This window comes from Vulpes lagopus, chromosome 16 (assembly GCF_018345385.1).
Source record: "Vulpes lagopus strain Blue_001 chromosome 16, ASM1834538v1, whole genome shotgun sequence".
Classification (NCBI taxonomy): Eukaryota; Metazoa; Chordata; class Mammalia; order Carnivora; family Canidae; genus Vulpes; species Vulpes lagopus.
Window position 1 is genome coordinate 37,575,692 of NC_054839.1, and position 19,700 is coordinate 37,595,391.

The 19,700-nt window shown below is 34.5% G+C and overlaps 1 pseudogene; it reads right to left on the minus strand.

Annotated features, from left to right (window-relative positions):
* Positions 1 to 17,564: 17,564 nt before the first annotated feature.
* LOC121477080 lies at positions 17,565 to 18,569 on the minus strand (annotated as a pseudogene).
* Positions 18,570 to 19,700: the final 1,131 nt, after the last annotated feature.

A 19,700-nucleotide genomic window follows, 5' to 3' on the forward strand; every position in this document is an offset into this window, starting at 1 on the left:
GCGCCCAGGATATCTTTTCTATCCATGCTCACTGTCCAGAAAAATTCAACTAGTCTTATGTCTTTAAATATGATCCATATGTTCAAAACTTTCATTTTTATATCTTCAAGTCATATTTTTCTTTAATCCTCTAGGCTGGCATTACCAATTTTTCCCTGCAATCCCTCTAACTGTAGATCTAATCAATGTCCTAAACTTGACAGGTCAACAAATGAACTTCCAAACTTCTCTCCCAATATCTAATCTAGACTTAGCTTGTCATACTTCAGTTGATGGTATTTCATCGTTCTAATTGCTCAGGCCAAGAAACTTAGTACTTCCTTTGAATTCTCCATTTTTCCCCTCTGCTCTCATTCAATATATCTGGATATCCTAATGGTAACTCTTTCAGAATAAATTGAGAAACCAACATCTTTTAATATCCCTATGTAATCTGGTAAAACTCATCACCATTTCTATAGGGGATTATAGTAACAACATCCTAAGTGGAAATGTGGCTTCCACATTTATCCTCTAACAGCTTGTTTTCTACACAGTTATAAAAATCATTATCTCAGAATACAACTTACAACGTTTCACTCTTCTCAAACTCATAGCCAATTATCATTACCTTTCTGACCTCATTCCTTGGTTACACTCTATTATACTCTCCAAATACTTTTCCTACTCTATTTTTCATAGCATTTATTATGTTCCAAAATGTCTGATGATTTATAAAATCAATATGTTTATTGTTTTATCCCCCCTCCCCAATTAGGGTAGAGAAGGAAAGCTCCACAGGGAAGGAAACTTGACAGATTCCTTCACTGGTGTGTCTTAGGAGTCCAGAATTGTGTCTTGCAAACAGTAAAGACATAACCAATATTTGTCAATGAATAAGCAGTGACAAAATATAATCTAGAGTATGGGTGCCTGGGTAGCTCAGTGGGTTGAGCATCTGACTCTTGGCTTCAGCTCAGGTCATGGTCTCACTGTGATTTTTATTTACATTTCCCTAAAGATTAGAGATATTGAGAATCTTTTCATGCTTTTGTTGGCCAGGATGTCTTCTGTGGGAAAACATCTATTCAGTTCCTCTACTCATTTATTAATTGGGTTGTTTCTCTGTTATTGACTTGTATGAGTTCTTTATATATTTTAGCTATTAACTCCTTATCTGATAAACAGTTTGTAAAAATTTTCTCCCATTCTGTAGGTTGCCTTTTCATTTTGTTGATGGATTTTTTCATTGTGCAGAAGCTTTTTAGTTTGATATAGTCTTATTTGTTCTTTTTATTTTGTTGCTTGTGCTTTTAGTGTCATATTCAAAAAAAAATATTGCCAAGATCAATGTCAATGAGTTTATTTTTTTGTGTGTTCCTTCTATGAGCTTTATGATATCAAATATTAGGTTTAAGTGTGTAACTTATTTTGAGTTAGCTTTTCTGAATGTTATAAGATAGGGGTCAATTTTACATTGCTACATATGGTTATCCAGCTTTCCCAACATCACTTGTTGAAGATACTATACATTCCTCTTACCAAATACTAATTGAATTTATATTCAAGGAGTTATTTCTGAGCTTGCTATTCTGTTCCATTGGTATATGAGTCTATTTCAATGCTGGTACCATATTGTTTTAATTACTATAGCTTTGTAGTACAGTTTGAAATCAGGAAGTGTAACCCTCCAGTTTTGTTCTTCTTTCACGTGATTGTTTTGCTCTTTGGGGTCTTATAGACAAACTCACAGCTAACATCATACTGAACAGTGAAAAGGTTTCATGCTTTTCCTCTAAAATAAGGAACAAGACAAAGACAAAGGTACCTACTCTCACCACTCTTTTTCAACATTATACTTAAAGTCTTAACTAGAGGATTTAGGCAAGATAAAGAAATAAAAGGCATGCATAGTGGAAAAGAAGAGGTAAAATTGTCATTATTTGCAGATAATATTATCTTATATATATTTAGAAAATCCTAAAGACTCAACCACAAAACCATTGGAAATAATCAGAGAATTCAGTAAAACTTCAAGATATAAAAATCAATAGAATCAATTGCATTTCTAAACATTAATGATGAATATCTGCAAAAGAAATAAAGAAAACTATCATACTAATAGCATCAAAAACAGTAAAATAGGGATGCCTGGGTGGCTCAGCGGTCTGCCTTTGGCTCAGGGTGTGATCCTGGGATCCGAGATCAAGTCCCACATTGGGGCTTCTTGCAGGGAGCCTGCTTCTTCCTCTGCCTGTGTCCCTGCCTCTCTCTCTCTGTGTCTCTCATGAATAAATAAATAAAATATTTAAAAAACAAGACAAGCAAAATATTTAGGAATCAGTTTAACCAAGGAAATGGAAAAAAATATACAATGAAACGACAAGATTTTGATTAAAGAAATAAAGAAGACACAAATAGAAAGGTATCCTATGTCCATGGATTGGAAGAGCTAATATTGTCAAAATGTCCAGATTACACAAAGCCATATATAAATTCAATGCAATCTCTATCAGAATCCCAGGGGATCCCTGGGTGGCTCAGCAGTTTAATGCCTGCCTTTGGCCCAGGGTGTGATCCTGGAGTCCCCAGATCGAGTCCCACATCAGGATCCCTGCATGGAGCCTGCTTCTCCCTCTGCCTGTGTCTCTACCTCTCTCTCTCACTCTCTCTCTGTCTTTCATAAATAAATAAATAAAATCTTAAAAAAAAATCCCAATAGCATTTTTCTTAGAAGTAGAGAAAACAATTCTCAAATTTGTATGTGACCATAAAATATCCCAAATAACCAAGGTTCTGCTCATTGTTTTGAATTAAAAAAAAAATATTGAGGTAAAAACTTTAAAGATTTATTTTTTTTATTTATTTATGATAGAGAGAGAGAGGCAGAGACACAGGCAGAGGGAGAAACAGAAGCAGACTCCACACAGGGAGCCCGATGCAGGACTCGATCCTGGGACTCCAGGACCGCACCCGGGCCGAAGGCAGGTGCGAAACCGCGGAGCCACCCAGGGATCCCCGAGGGAAAAACTTTAAATTCTAAAAATTAAAATCAAGTAAATAAGAACTTTCCTGATTGTTAAAGATATCAGTGTGGCTAACAGCAGCATACAGGAATACTTTTAGCTACCATAGGGCAAAATCCAAGATTGCCATAATCTTGTAATAATCCCTATAGTCACCAAAGTTAAATAAGATACGTATTTCATCAATCATAAAATTCTACTCTGTATATACTGACTTTTCACATGGAGAAGGAGATGAAATGGACAGTGAATTCCCAGTTGCAATAGATAATGAAAAGTTTTTAACATAAAAAACGGTACCTAATAAAAACCATATTTTAGCTACACTCTTCACATTTGTTTTTTTGTTTGTTATTTGTTTTAAGTAGGCTCCATGCCCAGTATAGAATCCAATGTGGGGATTGAATTCACAACTGTAAGATCAAGATCTGAGCTGGGATCAAGTCAGATGCTTAACCAGCTGAGCTAACCCAGGCCCCCCTGGTTTCTTAAAAATAGATTTTATGCCACAAAAGGTACTTAGTGATAAAAGATCTAAGTATCAACATATATGAATTAAATTTTGTAATGTGTGACTTATTTTTTAATGACATCCACCTCCTCACTCCACTCCCATCCCCAGTCCCACCTCTTTTGGAAGTAAAGTAAATATAAGAAGACCAGAAATCTGAACTGGTTACATAGATTTTAGACTAGTAAAATATTTTCCATTCAACAATGGTGTTTAGATCTTTAAAAATATCACAAAGAAATATTTTATGTGTGAAGCTATGTGGCTGTTAGAGTATACATTTTTATGAATATTGTAAAATCATTAATGAAATAGTAATTATCTTGATTAGTTCCTAATAAACTTCTGAGTCTTATGCATAAACCTTGGCAGGTGTTAGACAACATGATAGATTCTGAAATTCTGCCAGATGTCAATGATAATAACTACTTGACAGTGATAAGAATAAAATGTTAGCAGAGAAAATTACTTCAGGTAGATTATTCCTGTTAAGCCTCAGTTGGCTGAAACTAGGAGTGAATATAACAGTTGCTTTGATGTCCCCTAGGGTATGCTCTGGGAGAAAATGTGGGTAGATAGTGGAAAAATTTCCTCTAATTTCTATAAAATTTGTGTCCTATGCTAAAGAAAAGAAAATTGAGGACAATATTATATATTATTACATTCCATTATTTTGAAATAAAGTAAAGACTGTTAGTGTCATGTGCTGTTCTTGACTTTAACAATCCCACAAAGTTCTTCTATATATCCTTCAATGTGAAAGTTTGCTTAAATTCAAATGTTCACTATTTTCATCTTTAAAATTCTGGAAAGGATAAGGATGCACTAAGATAAAACCTTTTGTTCCATCATTGCATTGAAAAATCTAATAAAATATTTGGAAAAGCTTGTCCAGTACATGAAACAAATAATAGATTTATCTAATAGAGTGTTTCCCACATTCTTTTCTTCCACTGTAGCATGCAGGTATCACACATTCATTGGAAATGAAATAACTGTTTTAAACTCAGTTTTACACTACGATCTGATTTAGGAGGTCAACAGTTGGAATTAAACTGTGTCTAAACCAGTGGCAAAAAAGAACAAGTCAAATGCTAAATAAATAGGATAAAATTGGGGCAACTGGGTTGCTGTCAGTTAGGCAGTGGACTCTTGACTTTTTAAAAAGATTCTATTTATTTATTTCAGAGAGAGAGTGGAAGAGAGAGAACAGAAGCATGGAGGAGGGGTAGAGGGAGAAGCAGACTCCTTGTGAAGCAGGGAGCCTCATGTGGGACTCAATGCCAAGACCCTAGAATCATGACCTGAGCTGAAGGCAGATGCTTAACAGAATGAGCCACCCAGGAGCCTCAGGACTCTTGATTTTGGCTCAGGTCATGGTCTCAGGGTCCTGGGATTCAGTCCTGTGTCAGGCTCCTCCACACTCAGTGGAGAGTCTGCTTCAGGATTCTCTCTCCCTCTACCCCTCCCCCTGCTCATTCATGACTGAGCTTCTTCTCATATAAATAAATACATCTTTTAAAAATAGGATATAATTATTCTCCAATTTTAATATACTGTAAAGTCACATAGAGGAAAAAAATATAACTTGTCTAGACTTAGTTATCATAGTGATTGTCCAATTCACAGGAAACAAGGAATGTGTAATAGTTTTGGCAATAGTATCTAAAATCTTCGAGCATTTGCTTTTCTATTATATACCTTAATAGACCTCTTAATATAGTATTTTTAAAAACTAAACAACTCTCCCCCACCCGATATAAAAAATGTTAGTTCTTTTCTCTACTTTTACATTGGTGGATAGATTCTGAAATTTTAGAGATATTAAAACAACAGGCAACACAGTGAGGACCATAAAAACTCAGTGAGTTTTGCTTTTTGGCAGTAATTCTCATTTTTTTCTATCAGAGCAGAGCAATAAAAATGCTGAGAAAAAAATCTTAATAGGATATATGGCAATTTCCCCCCTGAAGGCTGAGTTTTTATCTTTTCTATATAAAATGAACTTGCCATTACTATATTCTTCTGAGTGGTAGAGTTGCTTGTGTGTGTGTGTAGGTCTGTGTTTGTATGTGTGTGTGTGTGTGCGTGTCTATAAAGGCAGGCTGAGATTCATAGACCTACAAGATTCTCAGTGAAGTTTTGGCTTTCTTTTAAAAAAAAATTAATATATAAAAGAACTACAAAGGAATTCACTTGATGTATACTTAATGTACAACATAGAAACTAGGATCCAGATTAATATGTAGTTAATTGGGGATCCCTGGGTGGCTCAGCGGTTTGGCACCTGCCTTTGGCCCAGGGCGCTATCCTGGAGTCCCGGGATCGAGTCCTGCGTTGGGCTCCCGGCATGGAGCCTGCTTCTCCTCCTCCCGTGTCTCTGCCTCTTTCTCTCTCTCTCTCTGTGTGTGTGTCTATCATAAAAAAAATAAATAAATAAATCTTAAAAAAATATGTAGTTAATTATTTCATTTATAACTCGAGTAGAAGGAAGTCTCAAAGATTTATTTAGTACACGAAATATTCAAATCTTGAGACAATAAACATCAGTGTTATACAGTGAAATCTGAATACAATAAAAAGTATTATTCAGGCATTACATCACATAAACTTTTTAGTGTTTAGAAATCACTACTACTAAATAAACACTCTGAGGTGCTCCTTTAAAGATTTCATTTGAACCCCTGTCCAACATTCGTATCTCTAGTTGCTAGCCACTCCATCTAGTACACTGATATCCAGCTAGATTCTTAGGGTTTGTCTTACAGTATTTTTGGTGGTTCTGTGTTTGGCACAACCGATCTTCCAGGAAAGAGAACTTTACAGATCTTTCCTTTTTGAGCATTCTCTTCTACTTCCTCTGGATCCACACACAAAAAAGCAGTTGTAACAAGGCTTTATGCTTTGTTTCTTTCCATAATCAAAACAGATCTTCCATTGTTCATTTTTTAAAGGTTTTATTTCTTTGACAGAGTAAGAGAGAGAGAGCACAGATAAGGGGAGCAGCAGGCAGAAAGAAAGGGAAAAGCAGGCTCTCCACGGAGCAGGGAGCCCAATGAGGGGCTCGATCCCAGGAACCTGGGATCATGACCTGAGCTGAAAGCAGATGCTTAATTAACTGACCCACCAACCCAGGTGCCCCCAGATCTTCCATTGTTCAAAAAAGAAATGAGAACAAGATAAATTCTCTGTATAATTACCAACTAAATACCTCTGTGGTCATTACAGCTCTTCATGTTTCATTAATTTGCCTTTTCATACACACTACTATTAACATTATTTTATACATCTATCTACAGTTTTTCTGATGGACCATTTGTAAGTATCCTCAATATACCAATAGCAAAATAACATGTTATTTCATAAAAAAAAAAACATTGACAAATCATAACAATTTATTGAATATTTAAATAATACATGTATTTGTACACACAACATACTAAAAGAAATACTCCTGACCCAACCACCTCATCTAACCTCTAGAAGCTAGCTAATATCTTTACTGTGCAAACTTCTCCATTTTTTCTCTGCCTTTCCCTATGTCACCACTAATGGAAATTTTATTTTTATATTTCCTAAGCATTTTCAAATAGTTTAAACTCATGTATGCATTATAAATAATACTGCTGTTTTGTTTTGTAAAGTTTTGTCCTAAAAGTTTTTGTGTATTATTTTGCAATTTTCTTTTTTCACACAATATTATATTTCTGTGAGTCATCCATGTTACTCCCTATGGATCCTGTATACACTATCTTGTAAAATTGAACATATATATAATCTATGTCTCAGCAATTTTATTCTTATGTAGGGGAAAAAAGCTGATCATGTTCACTAGTAGGTAAGTACAGAATTGTTTACTGCAGCATTGGGCATAACAGCAAAAAACAAGCTAGAAGGAAGGTAATGCCTATAAAATCTAGAGAATTTGAAATTGGATGAACTGTGGTATACTTACATCATTACATATTATGCAAGGTAATTTATTTTTGAAATGCAGAAATAATTAGTCCTGAAAATGGTTTTTTAGCCAGAATAATTTTCTGATAAAATCAGAGCTATATTCAGAGATATATTCTAAAGGTATCACTTAGAAATTAACACTCTCTGATTGGAATGGAAGTACTATTGCATTCTAAACCTGATTAGTTAAGATCTGTCTTTCCCCAGTCTCTCATCTTCCTTTTATTAGCTACTTTGTTAGAGATGTGAATGAGACTGCTTTGATCCAGAGCTTCTTTTCCCCAGGTGCTTCTATTTGCAGACAAAAATCTTTCACAGTGTCCATACAGCACTATCAATTATTGATATAATATAGATCCTACAGCTGCTGTACTTTTGTAAGTGCTCTAAACCAACAATGAAAATGGCATAAATAAATAAATACCTACCAGGAATTTTGCTAGTTAAAGAATAATATGCTGGAGAAAGGAACTCTAAAAAAAATTTTTTTTTTGGCAGTTGAAGTATTTCCGCTTGAGTTAGACATTGTTTCCTATGAGGTTTGTGGATGAGTTGTAGAGCAGGTCAGAATTTTTGCAGGGAAAGGATGTTGCCTCTAATAATGTAAAAGGGTCCTTAGGGAATAAATATATAATACAACCAAAATATGATACCTGCATTAAAATGAGGTTTCCAAGAAGATCATCTTGAAAATAAAAAGATTAACTGCTATGAGAAATTATTTCTTTCTACTAAAATAAATTTAATACTGTTCAACATAATACTTAAAATATAGCACTTCTACTGCCATCCTGGAAATCGGGTGACAGAAATGAGGCTAAAAGGATGGAGAGGAAAGAATGTAAGGACACAGAAATATAAGATGCTTTGGGTAATTTGGCATTCTTTTTTCCTCTTTTTATTGATGTTAAATTTCTCATTATAACTCATTAATTCAGAGAAAAACAATTCATTGTGCTTACTATAGATCCTTATTGTGCTTGGTACTGCAAATACACACCAAAATTCCAGTGATGAGAAAAACAGAAGAGGCGCCATCCCTCATGAAGTATATATACTACTACTTTCTGTACTTTCCCGTCTCTTGAATGACTAAAGACAGATATGAGTAGATGAATGGTCAAAGATGTTGGTCTTATAATTAGATTACATAGTTGAAGACTAAATTTTAATTTCAGTATAACTATTTTAGCTATGTTTATTATAAAACATGACAAAGAAATTGGTCAGAGTCAAAATATGAATCAGGAGAATGAGCAAAATTACAAAAAGTAAATTTGCAGTGAAAAAAGAAAATCCATCTATTGATTATCTATATACACACATACACACACATATATATATACACACATACCTATGTTCATACATATATACTATATATTACTGGAAGCCTCAGCCTGACTTTTTAAACTTTTTCCAAGGCATGTAAGTAATCCTTTTTGCTTAAATTTGCTTCTTCTGGGAAATCAAGTGTGAGAGTGGGGGAAGAGACAAAGAAATAGAAGTGAATAGAGAGTACATTTTTTATTGCCTGAATTTAGATTCACTGAATGAATCTACATTCCTAGAGTGGAATCTGACTTGGCAAGAAATTAAAACACCACTACTACCGAAAAGAAAGAAAAAAAGTAAAAAGAAAAGAAAACAATACAGTCTTATTAAAAAAAAAAAAAACAAAACCTGGTAATATCATTAAAAATGTGATTTATTTTGGCTTGATTTTTGGATGTAGCTAGGTAATGCATCAGAAAATACATGAAGTAATGATTGTGACTGTTCTTTGTTGACTATCCCAACTCAAAGAAGAATTACTACATAAACAATATTGACATGGGACTAAACCATTATAAAAATACCAAAATTGATGGAATGGAGTACATATTGTAAGCAAATTAGGTTCAGTATACCATAGTGAAATTACTGGTGTCTGGCACATAGAACCAATGGCACATAATATATTCAGAAAACATGACCATGATGCAGCATGTAGAAGAAAGAGGCAAAATATTAAGTTATTGAACATTATTAAATCCTTCAGGCAGAAATGATTAAGTAGATTTAATTTCAACTGGACTTTCTAATAACATTTTACATTGCACTATTTACATTAGTAATTTATATTTAGAACAGATAATAAACAAAAAGATATCACTGCCATATCATACTACTTATTGAATCCCTCTAAACAATTACATACATAAATGTATATGTATATGAAGAAATGTGTTAATTCTATTCTCACAGAATATAAATGTATAACATTAAAAATTATAGAAATATTAAGATGTGTCAGAGATTTTGGTTTTTACTCTTAAAATTTCATAACATTTATGTAAGGGATTTTGTGTTTTTCCACATTATTGTTTATAATAGGGAAACTAATAATTTATTCAACTAAAAATGTAGCTGAACATTTTTTTAATATGAAAACTATATTACATTCTTTAATCTTTTTCATGGTAGGAATATTCCCTGAATCAAAGAACATGAAAAATGCTTATAAATAGTAACTTGAAAAAAGTTCTATCACCTTAAGAAGTCCAAAAAAGTTAACTAAAATAACAGGAATAAGAATTGACCTACCCCCCAAATTAGCTAAATTAAAAAGAAACAAAAAAAGATAACAGTCAATGTTTATAATGCCCTTCTGCATTAAAAAATAGTGAAGATATAAATTGGTGAAACCATTATGAAAAAATAATTTTTTTAAGATTCTAGTATTTATTCTTAAAAGACACAGAGAGAGGGGCAGAGACATCAGCAGAGGGAGAAGCAGGTCCCCAGCAGGGAGCCTGGTACAGGACTTGATCCTCAGACCCTGGATCACATCTGAGACAAAGGCAGATGCTGAACCACTAAGCCAGCCAGGTACCCCTTGGAAATCTTTTTGAAAATATGTATCAACAATCTTAAAACTATTTATATCTTTTGACTGTGACATTTTATTTCTTAGAATATACCATAGGGGATATTTCAAAATCCAGATAAATACCACTTATGCTGAAATTTGAAAAAAAAAAAAGTTCAAAGTTATTAGAAGATACTTAACATATTCCCACATAAAGGAGAAAAAATATTTAATTCAAAAATAATTTATTGCATCTTTTCTTTTTCTCCAAGCACCATATTATATAGATGGACAAACACAGCACTTATCTTTTTTTTTTTTTAATATTTATTTATTTATTTGAGAGAGAGAGAGAGAGCACAGTAGGTAGAGGCAGAAGGACAGGGAGAGAGAATCTCAAGCCGGCCCTCGCTCAGGATTCTATCCCAGGACTCTGAGATCACTACCTGAGTCAAAACCAAGTCTGAAGCTTAACGAATTGTACCACCTGGGTACCCTTAACAGCATTTTTCTTTAATGAACTTGAGGAAGTGTGTGTACTTCTTCATTGTACTCTTACTCTTTGATCATGACAGATTGTTCTCCTTTACTATTTTTTACTTCTGTCTGTGCTTTAAATTCAAGTTTAAATTCAAGTGTTCCTTTAGACTCAGTGGGTATTCTCTCTATACATATTCTTTCTTGCATTTATCATTTAATTTCTTCCTAGTCTGATAATCACTTCAACATTTTGTTTCTATAACAGAACTCTTGCCTGAATTCTGAAAATATTTTCCATTCCAAATAATCTACCCAAATATCTCAGGAAACATGAGGTTAACACCCTAAAATCAAATTTCATCATTTCTCTGAAACCTGCTCTGCCCTTGATGTGTGTCTGGTGAAGATCACCATTTATTTACAGTTCCAGAAAAGAACTTCATCCTCCAATACCATTCATATCCAATTATCTTAAATTCCTGTAGAATATCACTCTTCAGTAATGCCATAAAATAAAAATAAAAGCGATATATCCTCATGGGTTAGACTAGTATCTAGTATTAAACTGGCTCAATAAATATTTGCTGAAGGTTTACTGGATGAATGAATAAAGTACTTTGAAAATATCTTTAAAGATATTTCCATTTAGGTTAGGAAAATTAATGTTTTTGGGTGATTTAAGTTCTGCCAGTAGAATGTTATGATTAAAAATTGACATACAAAGTAAAATGGATTCTTACTTAAATAGTTATTAATGAAAATTGATTTTACTTCCACAGCTATAGATTTTTTAAAAGAAAAATATCTCCTTTCTAGAAATGGAATGTACACCATAAAGGTTCTTTAGAAAACTTCAGATATTAAATTTTCCATCATTTCTATAACGTGAAAATACAAACAGTTCTCAGCATATTACTTTGAGGGAAAATTCTACTGTTAATGAGGCCAATGTGGAGGCTTGTTTTTCATTGAAATTCAGATTTGAAATCTAAAGCTTGTCTTGGATCTAAGGATGGTATTACAAAGACAAAAGGAAACAATTCCTTAAAGTAATTTTAAAATAAGTATGGAAATTTCTTTTTTTTTCATGTGGAAATTTCTTATCAGGAAATTTACTTATTTATTTTTCACTTCAATACATATTTATTGAGAATTATCATATGACATTGTTCTTGGTACTAAGATACATTAGTGAACAAAAGAGAAAGTTCCTTGCCTACCTGTGGCTTACATTTTAATGGTAGGCAATAAATTGAAATAGATAATAAATATGGTTAGTAACTAAATTTTATTTTATGGTATAAATGATATGAAATAAAAGAGGAAGTGAAACAGAGTTAAGAGAAACAGAGAAAGTTGAGAGAGAATGGTAGAGTGTAATATGGGATCAAATCAGACTTTAAAGTATGGGATCAAGTCAGATATCATCAAAAAGGTGAAAAGTGAAATATGAAAAAGATGTTCACTTGTCTAGGTTAGAAGGATTCTTTATGATGCAGATAGCCAATGCCCAAACTGTAAAGTGAGAGAGAAAAGAAGCATTAGAAAAACAGTTAAAGAGAAGGAAAAATATAAGTGTGGGTGTGGCAGAGTAAAATATGGTGAAAAAATAAGTAATAAAGGTACAGTGTGTTCTCATCACCCAAAGTACAGATATTAGTAAAACATGGGGCTTTGGGTTACTAGTACTAGGAAGGACAATATTTTGATGTAGGTCAAAGTAACGCCCTGCCTAATAAAGCTTAATAAGTTTTTTATTTTTTTAAGATTTTATTTATTTATTAATGAGAGAGAGAGAGAGAGAGAGAGGCAGAGACACAGGCAGAGGGAGAAGCGGGCTCCATGCTGGGAGCCTGACATGGGACTCAATCCCAGGACCCCAAGATCGCGACCAAGGCCAAAGGCAGACGCCAAACCGCTGAGCCACCCGGGGACGCCCGCTTAATAAGTTTTTAAAGGACAAAACTGCTTCCAAATAATGAGGGTGTGTCACACAACAAAGGTCAAATATATTTTTTTGTATTCAATTTTTACTTTTAAAATGTTGAGGGTGTACAAAAACTGTACATGTTTAATGTATATATTTTGATGACTTTGGACATATGCATACATGATACCATCACCACAATCAAAGTACTACCATATCCATCACCCCCCAAAATTCTTAGTGTTTTTTCTTTTCTTTTTTCTTTTTTTTTTCTTTCTTTTTCTTTTTTTCTTTCTTTCTTTCTTTCTTTCTTTCTTTCTTTCTTTCTTTCTTTCATTTTATTTATTTATTCATGAGAGACACAGAGAGAGAGGCAGAGACATAGGCAGAAGCAGAACAGGGTCCTGATATGGGACTTGATCCCAGGACCCTGAAATCATGACTTGAAGGCAGAGGCTCAACCCCTAAGCCACCCAGGTACCCCTCTTTCTTTCTTTCTTTTTCCTCTTTTCAACTTTGTAAGAACACTTAAATGAAATCTTTCTTAATATATTTTAAATGTACAATATCATATTATTAAAATACCATATTGTACAGCAGATCTAGAATGTGCCCTGCAAAAATGGGGGAGGAAAACTTAAAAAAAAATTTAAGTGTTGTTATTGACATTTTAAAAAAAAGACCCAAATTAAACTTCTGGAGGTGAAACTAACAGTGTCTGAGACAAAAAATAAAAATCTAAAAACAAGGAATTAATATCATATTAGACATTATTGAAGGAAATCTTTGAACTTGAAATATAGAAATAGAAACTAACCACATGAGGGGTGCCTGGGTGGCTCAGTGGGTTAAGCATCCAACTCATGACCTAAGCATCAGCCCATGACCAATCTTGGGGTTGTGGATTTGAGCCCCACATTGTATTAGGCTCCATGACCAATAGGGAGTTTGCTTCCCCTCTCTCTCTGCCCCTCCTCCAGCTCATGCTCTCTCTCTCTCTAAAATAAATAAAAATATTAAAAAGAAAGAAAGAAACTAACCACAGAAATACACAGAAAAAAAGAAAGACTAAAAAAATTCTGATCATAAATGAGGTATGGGATAACTTCAGCCAGCCATATAAATATATAATTTAATTCTTGAATCAGAGTAGGAAACATAAAAGAATATTTGAAGAAATAATGGCTGAATATTCTCCAAATTTGATGAAAAATATAAATCCCTTGAACCAGGGAGCTCAATAAACCCCAAGCACAAAAAGCATGAAAACTATAGCAAGCTATAAGAAATTACATGTCTTATAATCAGCGTAAAGTATATATTTTTAAAGAAGCCACTGGAAAAGAGATTTTTATATACAGAATAACAATGTGAGAGGAGACATTCTCATCTCCTTGAAAACCTCAGAGGAAGGGCTCTTGGGTGGCTCAGTCAGCTAAGCATCTGCCTTCAGCTTAGGTCTTGATCCTGGGTCCTAGGATTGAGCCCTACATGAGCCCCAACTAGACTTGTTGGGCTTCCTGCTCAGCAGGGTGTCTTCTTCTCCTTCTCCCTCTGCCCCTGCTGCTCCCCACCCCCTGCTTATGTGCACTCTCCCTTTCTCTCTCAAATGCTTAAATAAAATCTTAAAAAAAACAACCTTAGGGGAAAGTTACTCAACTTTTGTTACAAAGTATGATGGTAATCTTAGGTTTGTTGTACATGCCCATTACCAGTTCCTGTTCCTTTCTATTCCTAGTTTGTGGAGAGCTTTGTAATCAATGAAGACTGATTTTGTAAAATTCTAGTCTCATTAATATGGTGAATTACATTGCTTAATTTTTATTTTTTTAAATATTTTATTTATTTATTTATTTATTTATTTATTTATTTATTTATTTATTTAATTTATGAGAGATAGAGAGAGAGAGAGAGAGAGAGAGAGGCAGAGACACAGGCAGAGGGGGAAGCAGGCTCCATGCAGGGAGCCTGATGGGGGACTCCATCCTGGACCCTGGGATCATGCCCTGAGCTGAAGGCTTTCCACATTGCTTAATTTTTAAATTTTAAACCACCTTACATTTCTAAGATAAACTCCGTTTAGTCATGATGAATTTTTGTATATATTTTACTAAAATTGGGTTGAAAATTTTTGCATCAGTGCTCATAAATTATTTTCCTGTCTTGTCTTTTTTTCTGGTTTTCCACCAGGACATTGCTAGCCTCAAAGAATGGGTTCAGAAATTTCTTCAGTTATCTGGAAGAATTTATGTAAAACTGGGATCATTTCTGTCTCCAATATCTGGCAGAATCTGCAAGTGAAGCCATCCAGGTCTAAAATTTTTTGATGGAATATATTTAACTGCAAATTCAATTCATGTAACAACTTTTAATTTTTTTTATTTTTTAGTTATGATAGGCACACAGTGAGAGAGAGAGAGGCAGAGACACAGTCAGAGGGAGAAGCAGGCTCCATGCAGCGGGAGCCCAAAGTGGGATTCGATCCAGGGTCTCCAGGATCGCGCCCTGGGCCAAAGGCAGGCGCTAAACCACTGCACCACCCAGGGATCCTTCACTTAATAACCATAGAGAGTCTCATTTTGAGTGAGCCTCGGTAGCTTATGTCTTTTGAGGAATTTCTCCATTTCATCTATGTTGTCAAGTGTATTTTCATTAAGTTGTTTATAACATTTTCTCATTAGTCTTTTTCTCTCTGTAGGACTGTCAGAGATGTCTCCTTTCTTATTCCTTATATTGCAGAATATATTCTTCATTGTCTCCACTGAGGCAGAATATACAGCTCACTATAGATTTTTTAAAAGACAGACCACTTTACTGTCCTATTAAATGCTTTTTTCTTTGAAACCAGGCTGCTCATAAAAAAAAAAAAGAAAAAAAAAAAAAAAAAAGAAAGAAACCAGGCTGCTCTTCAGTCCTGCATGAGGAGAATCCTTGAGCAGCTTCCTCATTCCTATTTGCCTACATGGGTTATATATTGGTTAACTCAAATTCTGTAACAAAGGGATGCAAAAAGGATGTAAACACCCAAAGCCGGGGTCTATGGTTCGGGTTCATCAGGTATAATATTACCCTTTTCTCTCCACAGACATACAGTTTCCAGCCCAGTAATAGGTGTAAGACCATCTGAAATGGATTACTACACTCATTTCAGGCATCTGTTTCTCAATCTGGAGCATAATGATTTGAACAACGTCTAGACTATTTTTAGAATGGAAAGTCATTATTTTATATCATGCTTTCCAATAATCTGACCCAATAAACAGAGAAAAGCTCCCAAACATTTTCTATAGGTCACCTTAGATTCTAGGTACTATTTTTATTTTTTTGACGTCTGCCTCGGTGGTTGTTTTCATAAGAGGAAAGACACATTTCAAATAGAAAGCCCAAGAAAATGCTTCTACATTCAGGTCAGGGTTCTTTGAGTGAGTTTAAGGTTCTACATCGTGCATCAGCCTGCCTGGAATTATGCCTTTCCAGAGCCTTTAATGTTTCCAAAAATAGTTTCAGAACAGCCAGACTGATTTATCTGTACCTCACTACATCATTTTGTTATTCTGTTATAGGAGTCAACATTTCCCAGTAATTCAGTGCTCTTCTTTCTAACCCTTCGGTTTGACAAACAGCTTTGTGAATATTATCTAAGAACATATATGTCCTCCACAACTTTCTCTCACCTCCCATATGCATATATCTTGGATGCATGTTTTAATACTTTCAGATCTTTTATTTCTCTTCCCTGGGAATAAAACCTAATTTGGTGTCCTTTACAAAACAATAAATTCTTCCATATCTCCATCAAAATAGGAGACAGAATAGAAGATGTGAATTCCAGGAAAGTATATTATTAGGTGAATTTACAGCCCAATAAACCTACAAATTTCATCTACTACATATTCAAATTATATATATGTATATAATTCAAATTATATACATTGATACATACTTTAAATTGCATCTATGCATAGCCAAAAAAGTTTTAAGTATTGTATTACTATATTATGATCAAAATGATGTGTATTGAAGTTATTATAACTATTTGCTATGCAACTTTGAAAGAGGAAAGCCAGTTGTTGCTAAAGAGCTTTGTTAAATCAATATGTGATTCATTAAATGAAAATTCTAAACTCTTATGCTAATTTCCCTTTGAATGAATATTTCCAGTGGCAAAACTTGCACATCAATAGCTAAGAAATTCATTGTACACTGAACTATTTACCATGAAATCAAAATGAAATCATCACAGAGTTATTCATCAAATGAATTTATAGCTTTGAAAATAATTTTTTTCACTGTTCAAAATTTATTTGGTATTTTACTTGGTATGACAGATAGTTGGTTGCATTGTCTTTTTACATTATATGGCAATATATACTATATTCTGACTTATATAGTACACAAAATAAGATCCTTTAGAAGAGTTATGTACAATACATGCAATATTGAATTTGTACATTGGATCCCAGTGAAGAAAAAAAGATGGACTAGGCATGTTGGGTGTTGGGTGAAGGAATAGAAGTTATAGAAAACAGTAAATACACATCTTATTTGAAGAGTAACTGCAGCATAAATGACATTGGCAGTGGTGCCTCTGAAATGGTAGAACCATGTTACGTTAACTAATTTAGGACTCCACAAGACAGATATCATCCAGCATCAGGATATAGCTGCAGGGTCTTGTGAACCATTCCCATTTGTAACTTTGGGAAACTGATGTTTTTCTTAGCCCATTTTAATATTACTACTTGAATAACAGGTCAGATAATAAGGACAATATACACAACTTCCAACTAAAATCTTGTTGTATAGACAGTGATGTGACACATTAGAAAAATTTTAAAACTGTAGCTCCTTTTGGATCCCCCAAAATGTATCTGCACTCTTCTTCAAACAGGCCTCTTCCTCAGGAGTCAGAGTCACCTTCACAACATCGGAGATTCCATTATTTCCCAAGATGCAGGGAACACTAAGAAAGACATCATCTTTTATTCCCTCGACACCTTTAATCATGGTGGAAATTGGATGCATCGGCCTAAGATTCTTCATTATACTTTTTGCCAAATCTGCCACAGACAGTCCAATGGCCCAGGAAGTGTAGCCTTTCAGTTTGATCACCTCAAAGGCACTGTCAACCACCTCTTTGTAAACCTTTTTCCACTGTTCCTTACCCGCATCAGTGCCTAAGTCAGGGTGCAGATTCTTCGGAGACACCAGCAACATTTACTCCACTCCATACAGGCACACGGGAGTCTCCATGCTCTCCAAGGACCCACCCATGACAGCTTAATGGGTGAACTCCTAGCCTTTCCCCCATTAGGTAACAGAACCAGGCTGAATCCAGATTGCAACCACTTCCAATAACAGGGTTAAACCACTTATCTTCCAAGCCACATAGATCAAGATATCCACTGGATTGGAAACAACCAACTTGCAGTTTGGGCTGTATTTAACAATATTGGGAATGATGAACTTACAGATGTTCAGATTATGCTGGACCAAATTAAGAAGACTTTCTCCCTCTTGCTTACATGCCCCAGCCATGAGAATAACCAGCTTGGAGTTTGCAGTCACATTATAGTCTTGGCCAGAGACAATTTTTGGTGTTCTAAGGTAAAGGCTGCCGTGTTGGAGATCCATCATCTTTCCCTTCAATTTGTCTTCCATGATATCAACAAGAGTGAGTTCATCTGCCAAGTCCTTCACTAAGATACTGATGGCACAAGCTATGCCAACAGCACCAACCCCAACAACTGTAATCTTATTCTGGGGGATGTGGCCTTCCTTAGGAAGACATTGAATTGGCTGATCTTTTAGAGTTACCATTTTGGACTTAGAACCAAAAGGAATCCAGAGTGCATGTAGGGCAGCAGGCGGCCGCGGCACAAGGGGGCGCGCGTTAGGGCTTGGCGGCAGCAGCTGACAACCGAAAATAAAAATTTTAAAGTTACCATTGAAAACAGTAAAAGTACAGTCAGTCATGGCTAAACAAAAAAAATATAAGGCAAGAAATTTAATTACCTTCTTGTTCTTTTTTTTTTTTTTTTACCTTCTTGTTCTTTGATGTACGTGTTTTAGTGGAAAATTTCCCTTCTGATGACAGCTTTTAATATTTAATTTATATTTACTCATGTCAATTTGAGCCCTAGGTAAAAAGAAATCACCATATACTATATATATACACACACACACACACACACACACACACGCTATATATATATAGGTGTGTGTATATATATATATATATATATGTATATATATATAGGTATATATAAGGTATATAGGTAAAAAAGAAATCACCATATACTATAAATATATATATATATATATATATATATATATATTTTAAAGATTTTATTTATTTATTCATGAGAGACACAGAGAGTGAGAGAGAGGCAGAGACACAGGCAGAGGGAGAAGCAGGCTCCATGTAGGGAGCCAGATGTGGGACTCGATCTCCGGTCTCCAGGATCACGCCCTGGGCTGAAGGCAGCGCTAAACCGCTGAGCCACCCGGGCTGCCCCCACACATGTATATATATATATATATATATATATATATATATATACACACCATATACATATATATCTCACTCATATATTATAAATGTATTTAAGCCATGTTTTTAGATAAGAATTGAAGTACATGTTCATTTGGCACCAAACCAATGGTTCTAATTGCAGTTCTAATAATCATTGAATTACACTTCCCACAATATTGGAGCAAACTTCCAGTATGAAATTTAGAAGTGCAGAAAATTATTCATCTTTCCTAATCAGTGTGAAATGTGTGGTTTACTATCACTGCATTGGCCTTGCACAGCCATAATGCATCAAGCTGTGTATACCAAGTCAAAAATTAAGTTGAACTCAGAAGAGAAATAGTCACAATGATACTTCCAAATTTAAAAAGTTTGGCCTTGGGATCCCTGGGTGGCGCAGCGGTTTGGCGCCTGCCTTTGGCCCAGGGCGCGAT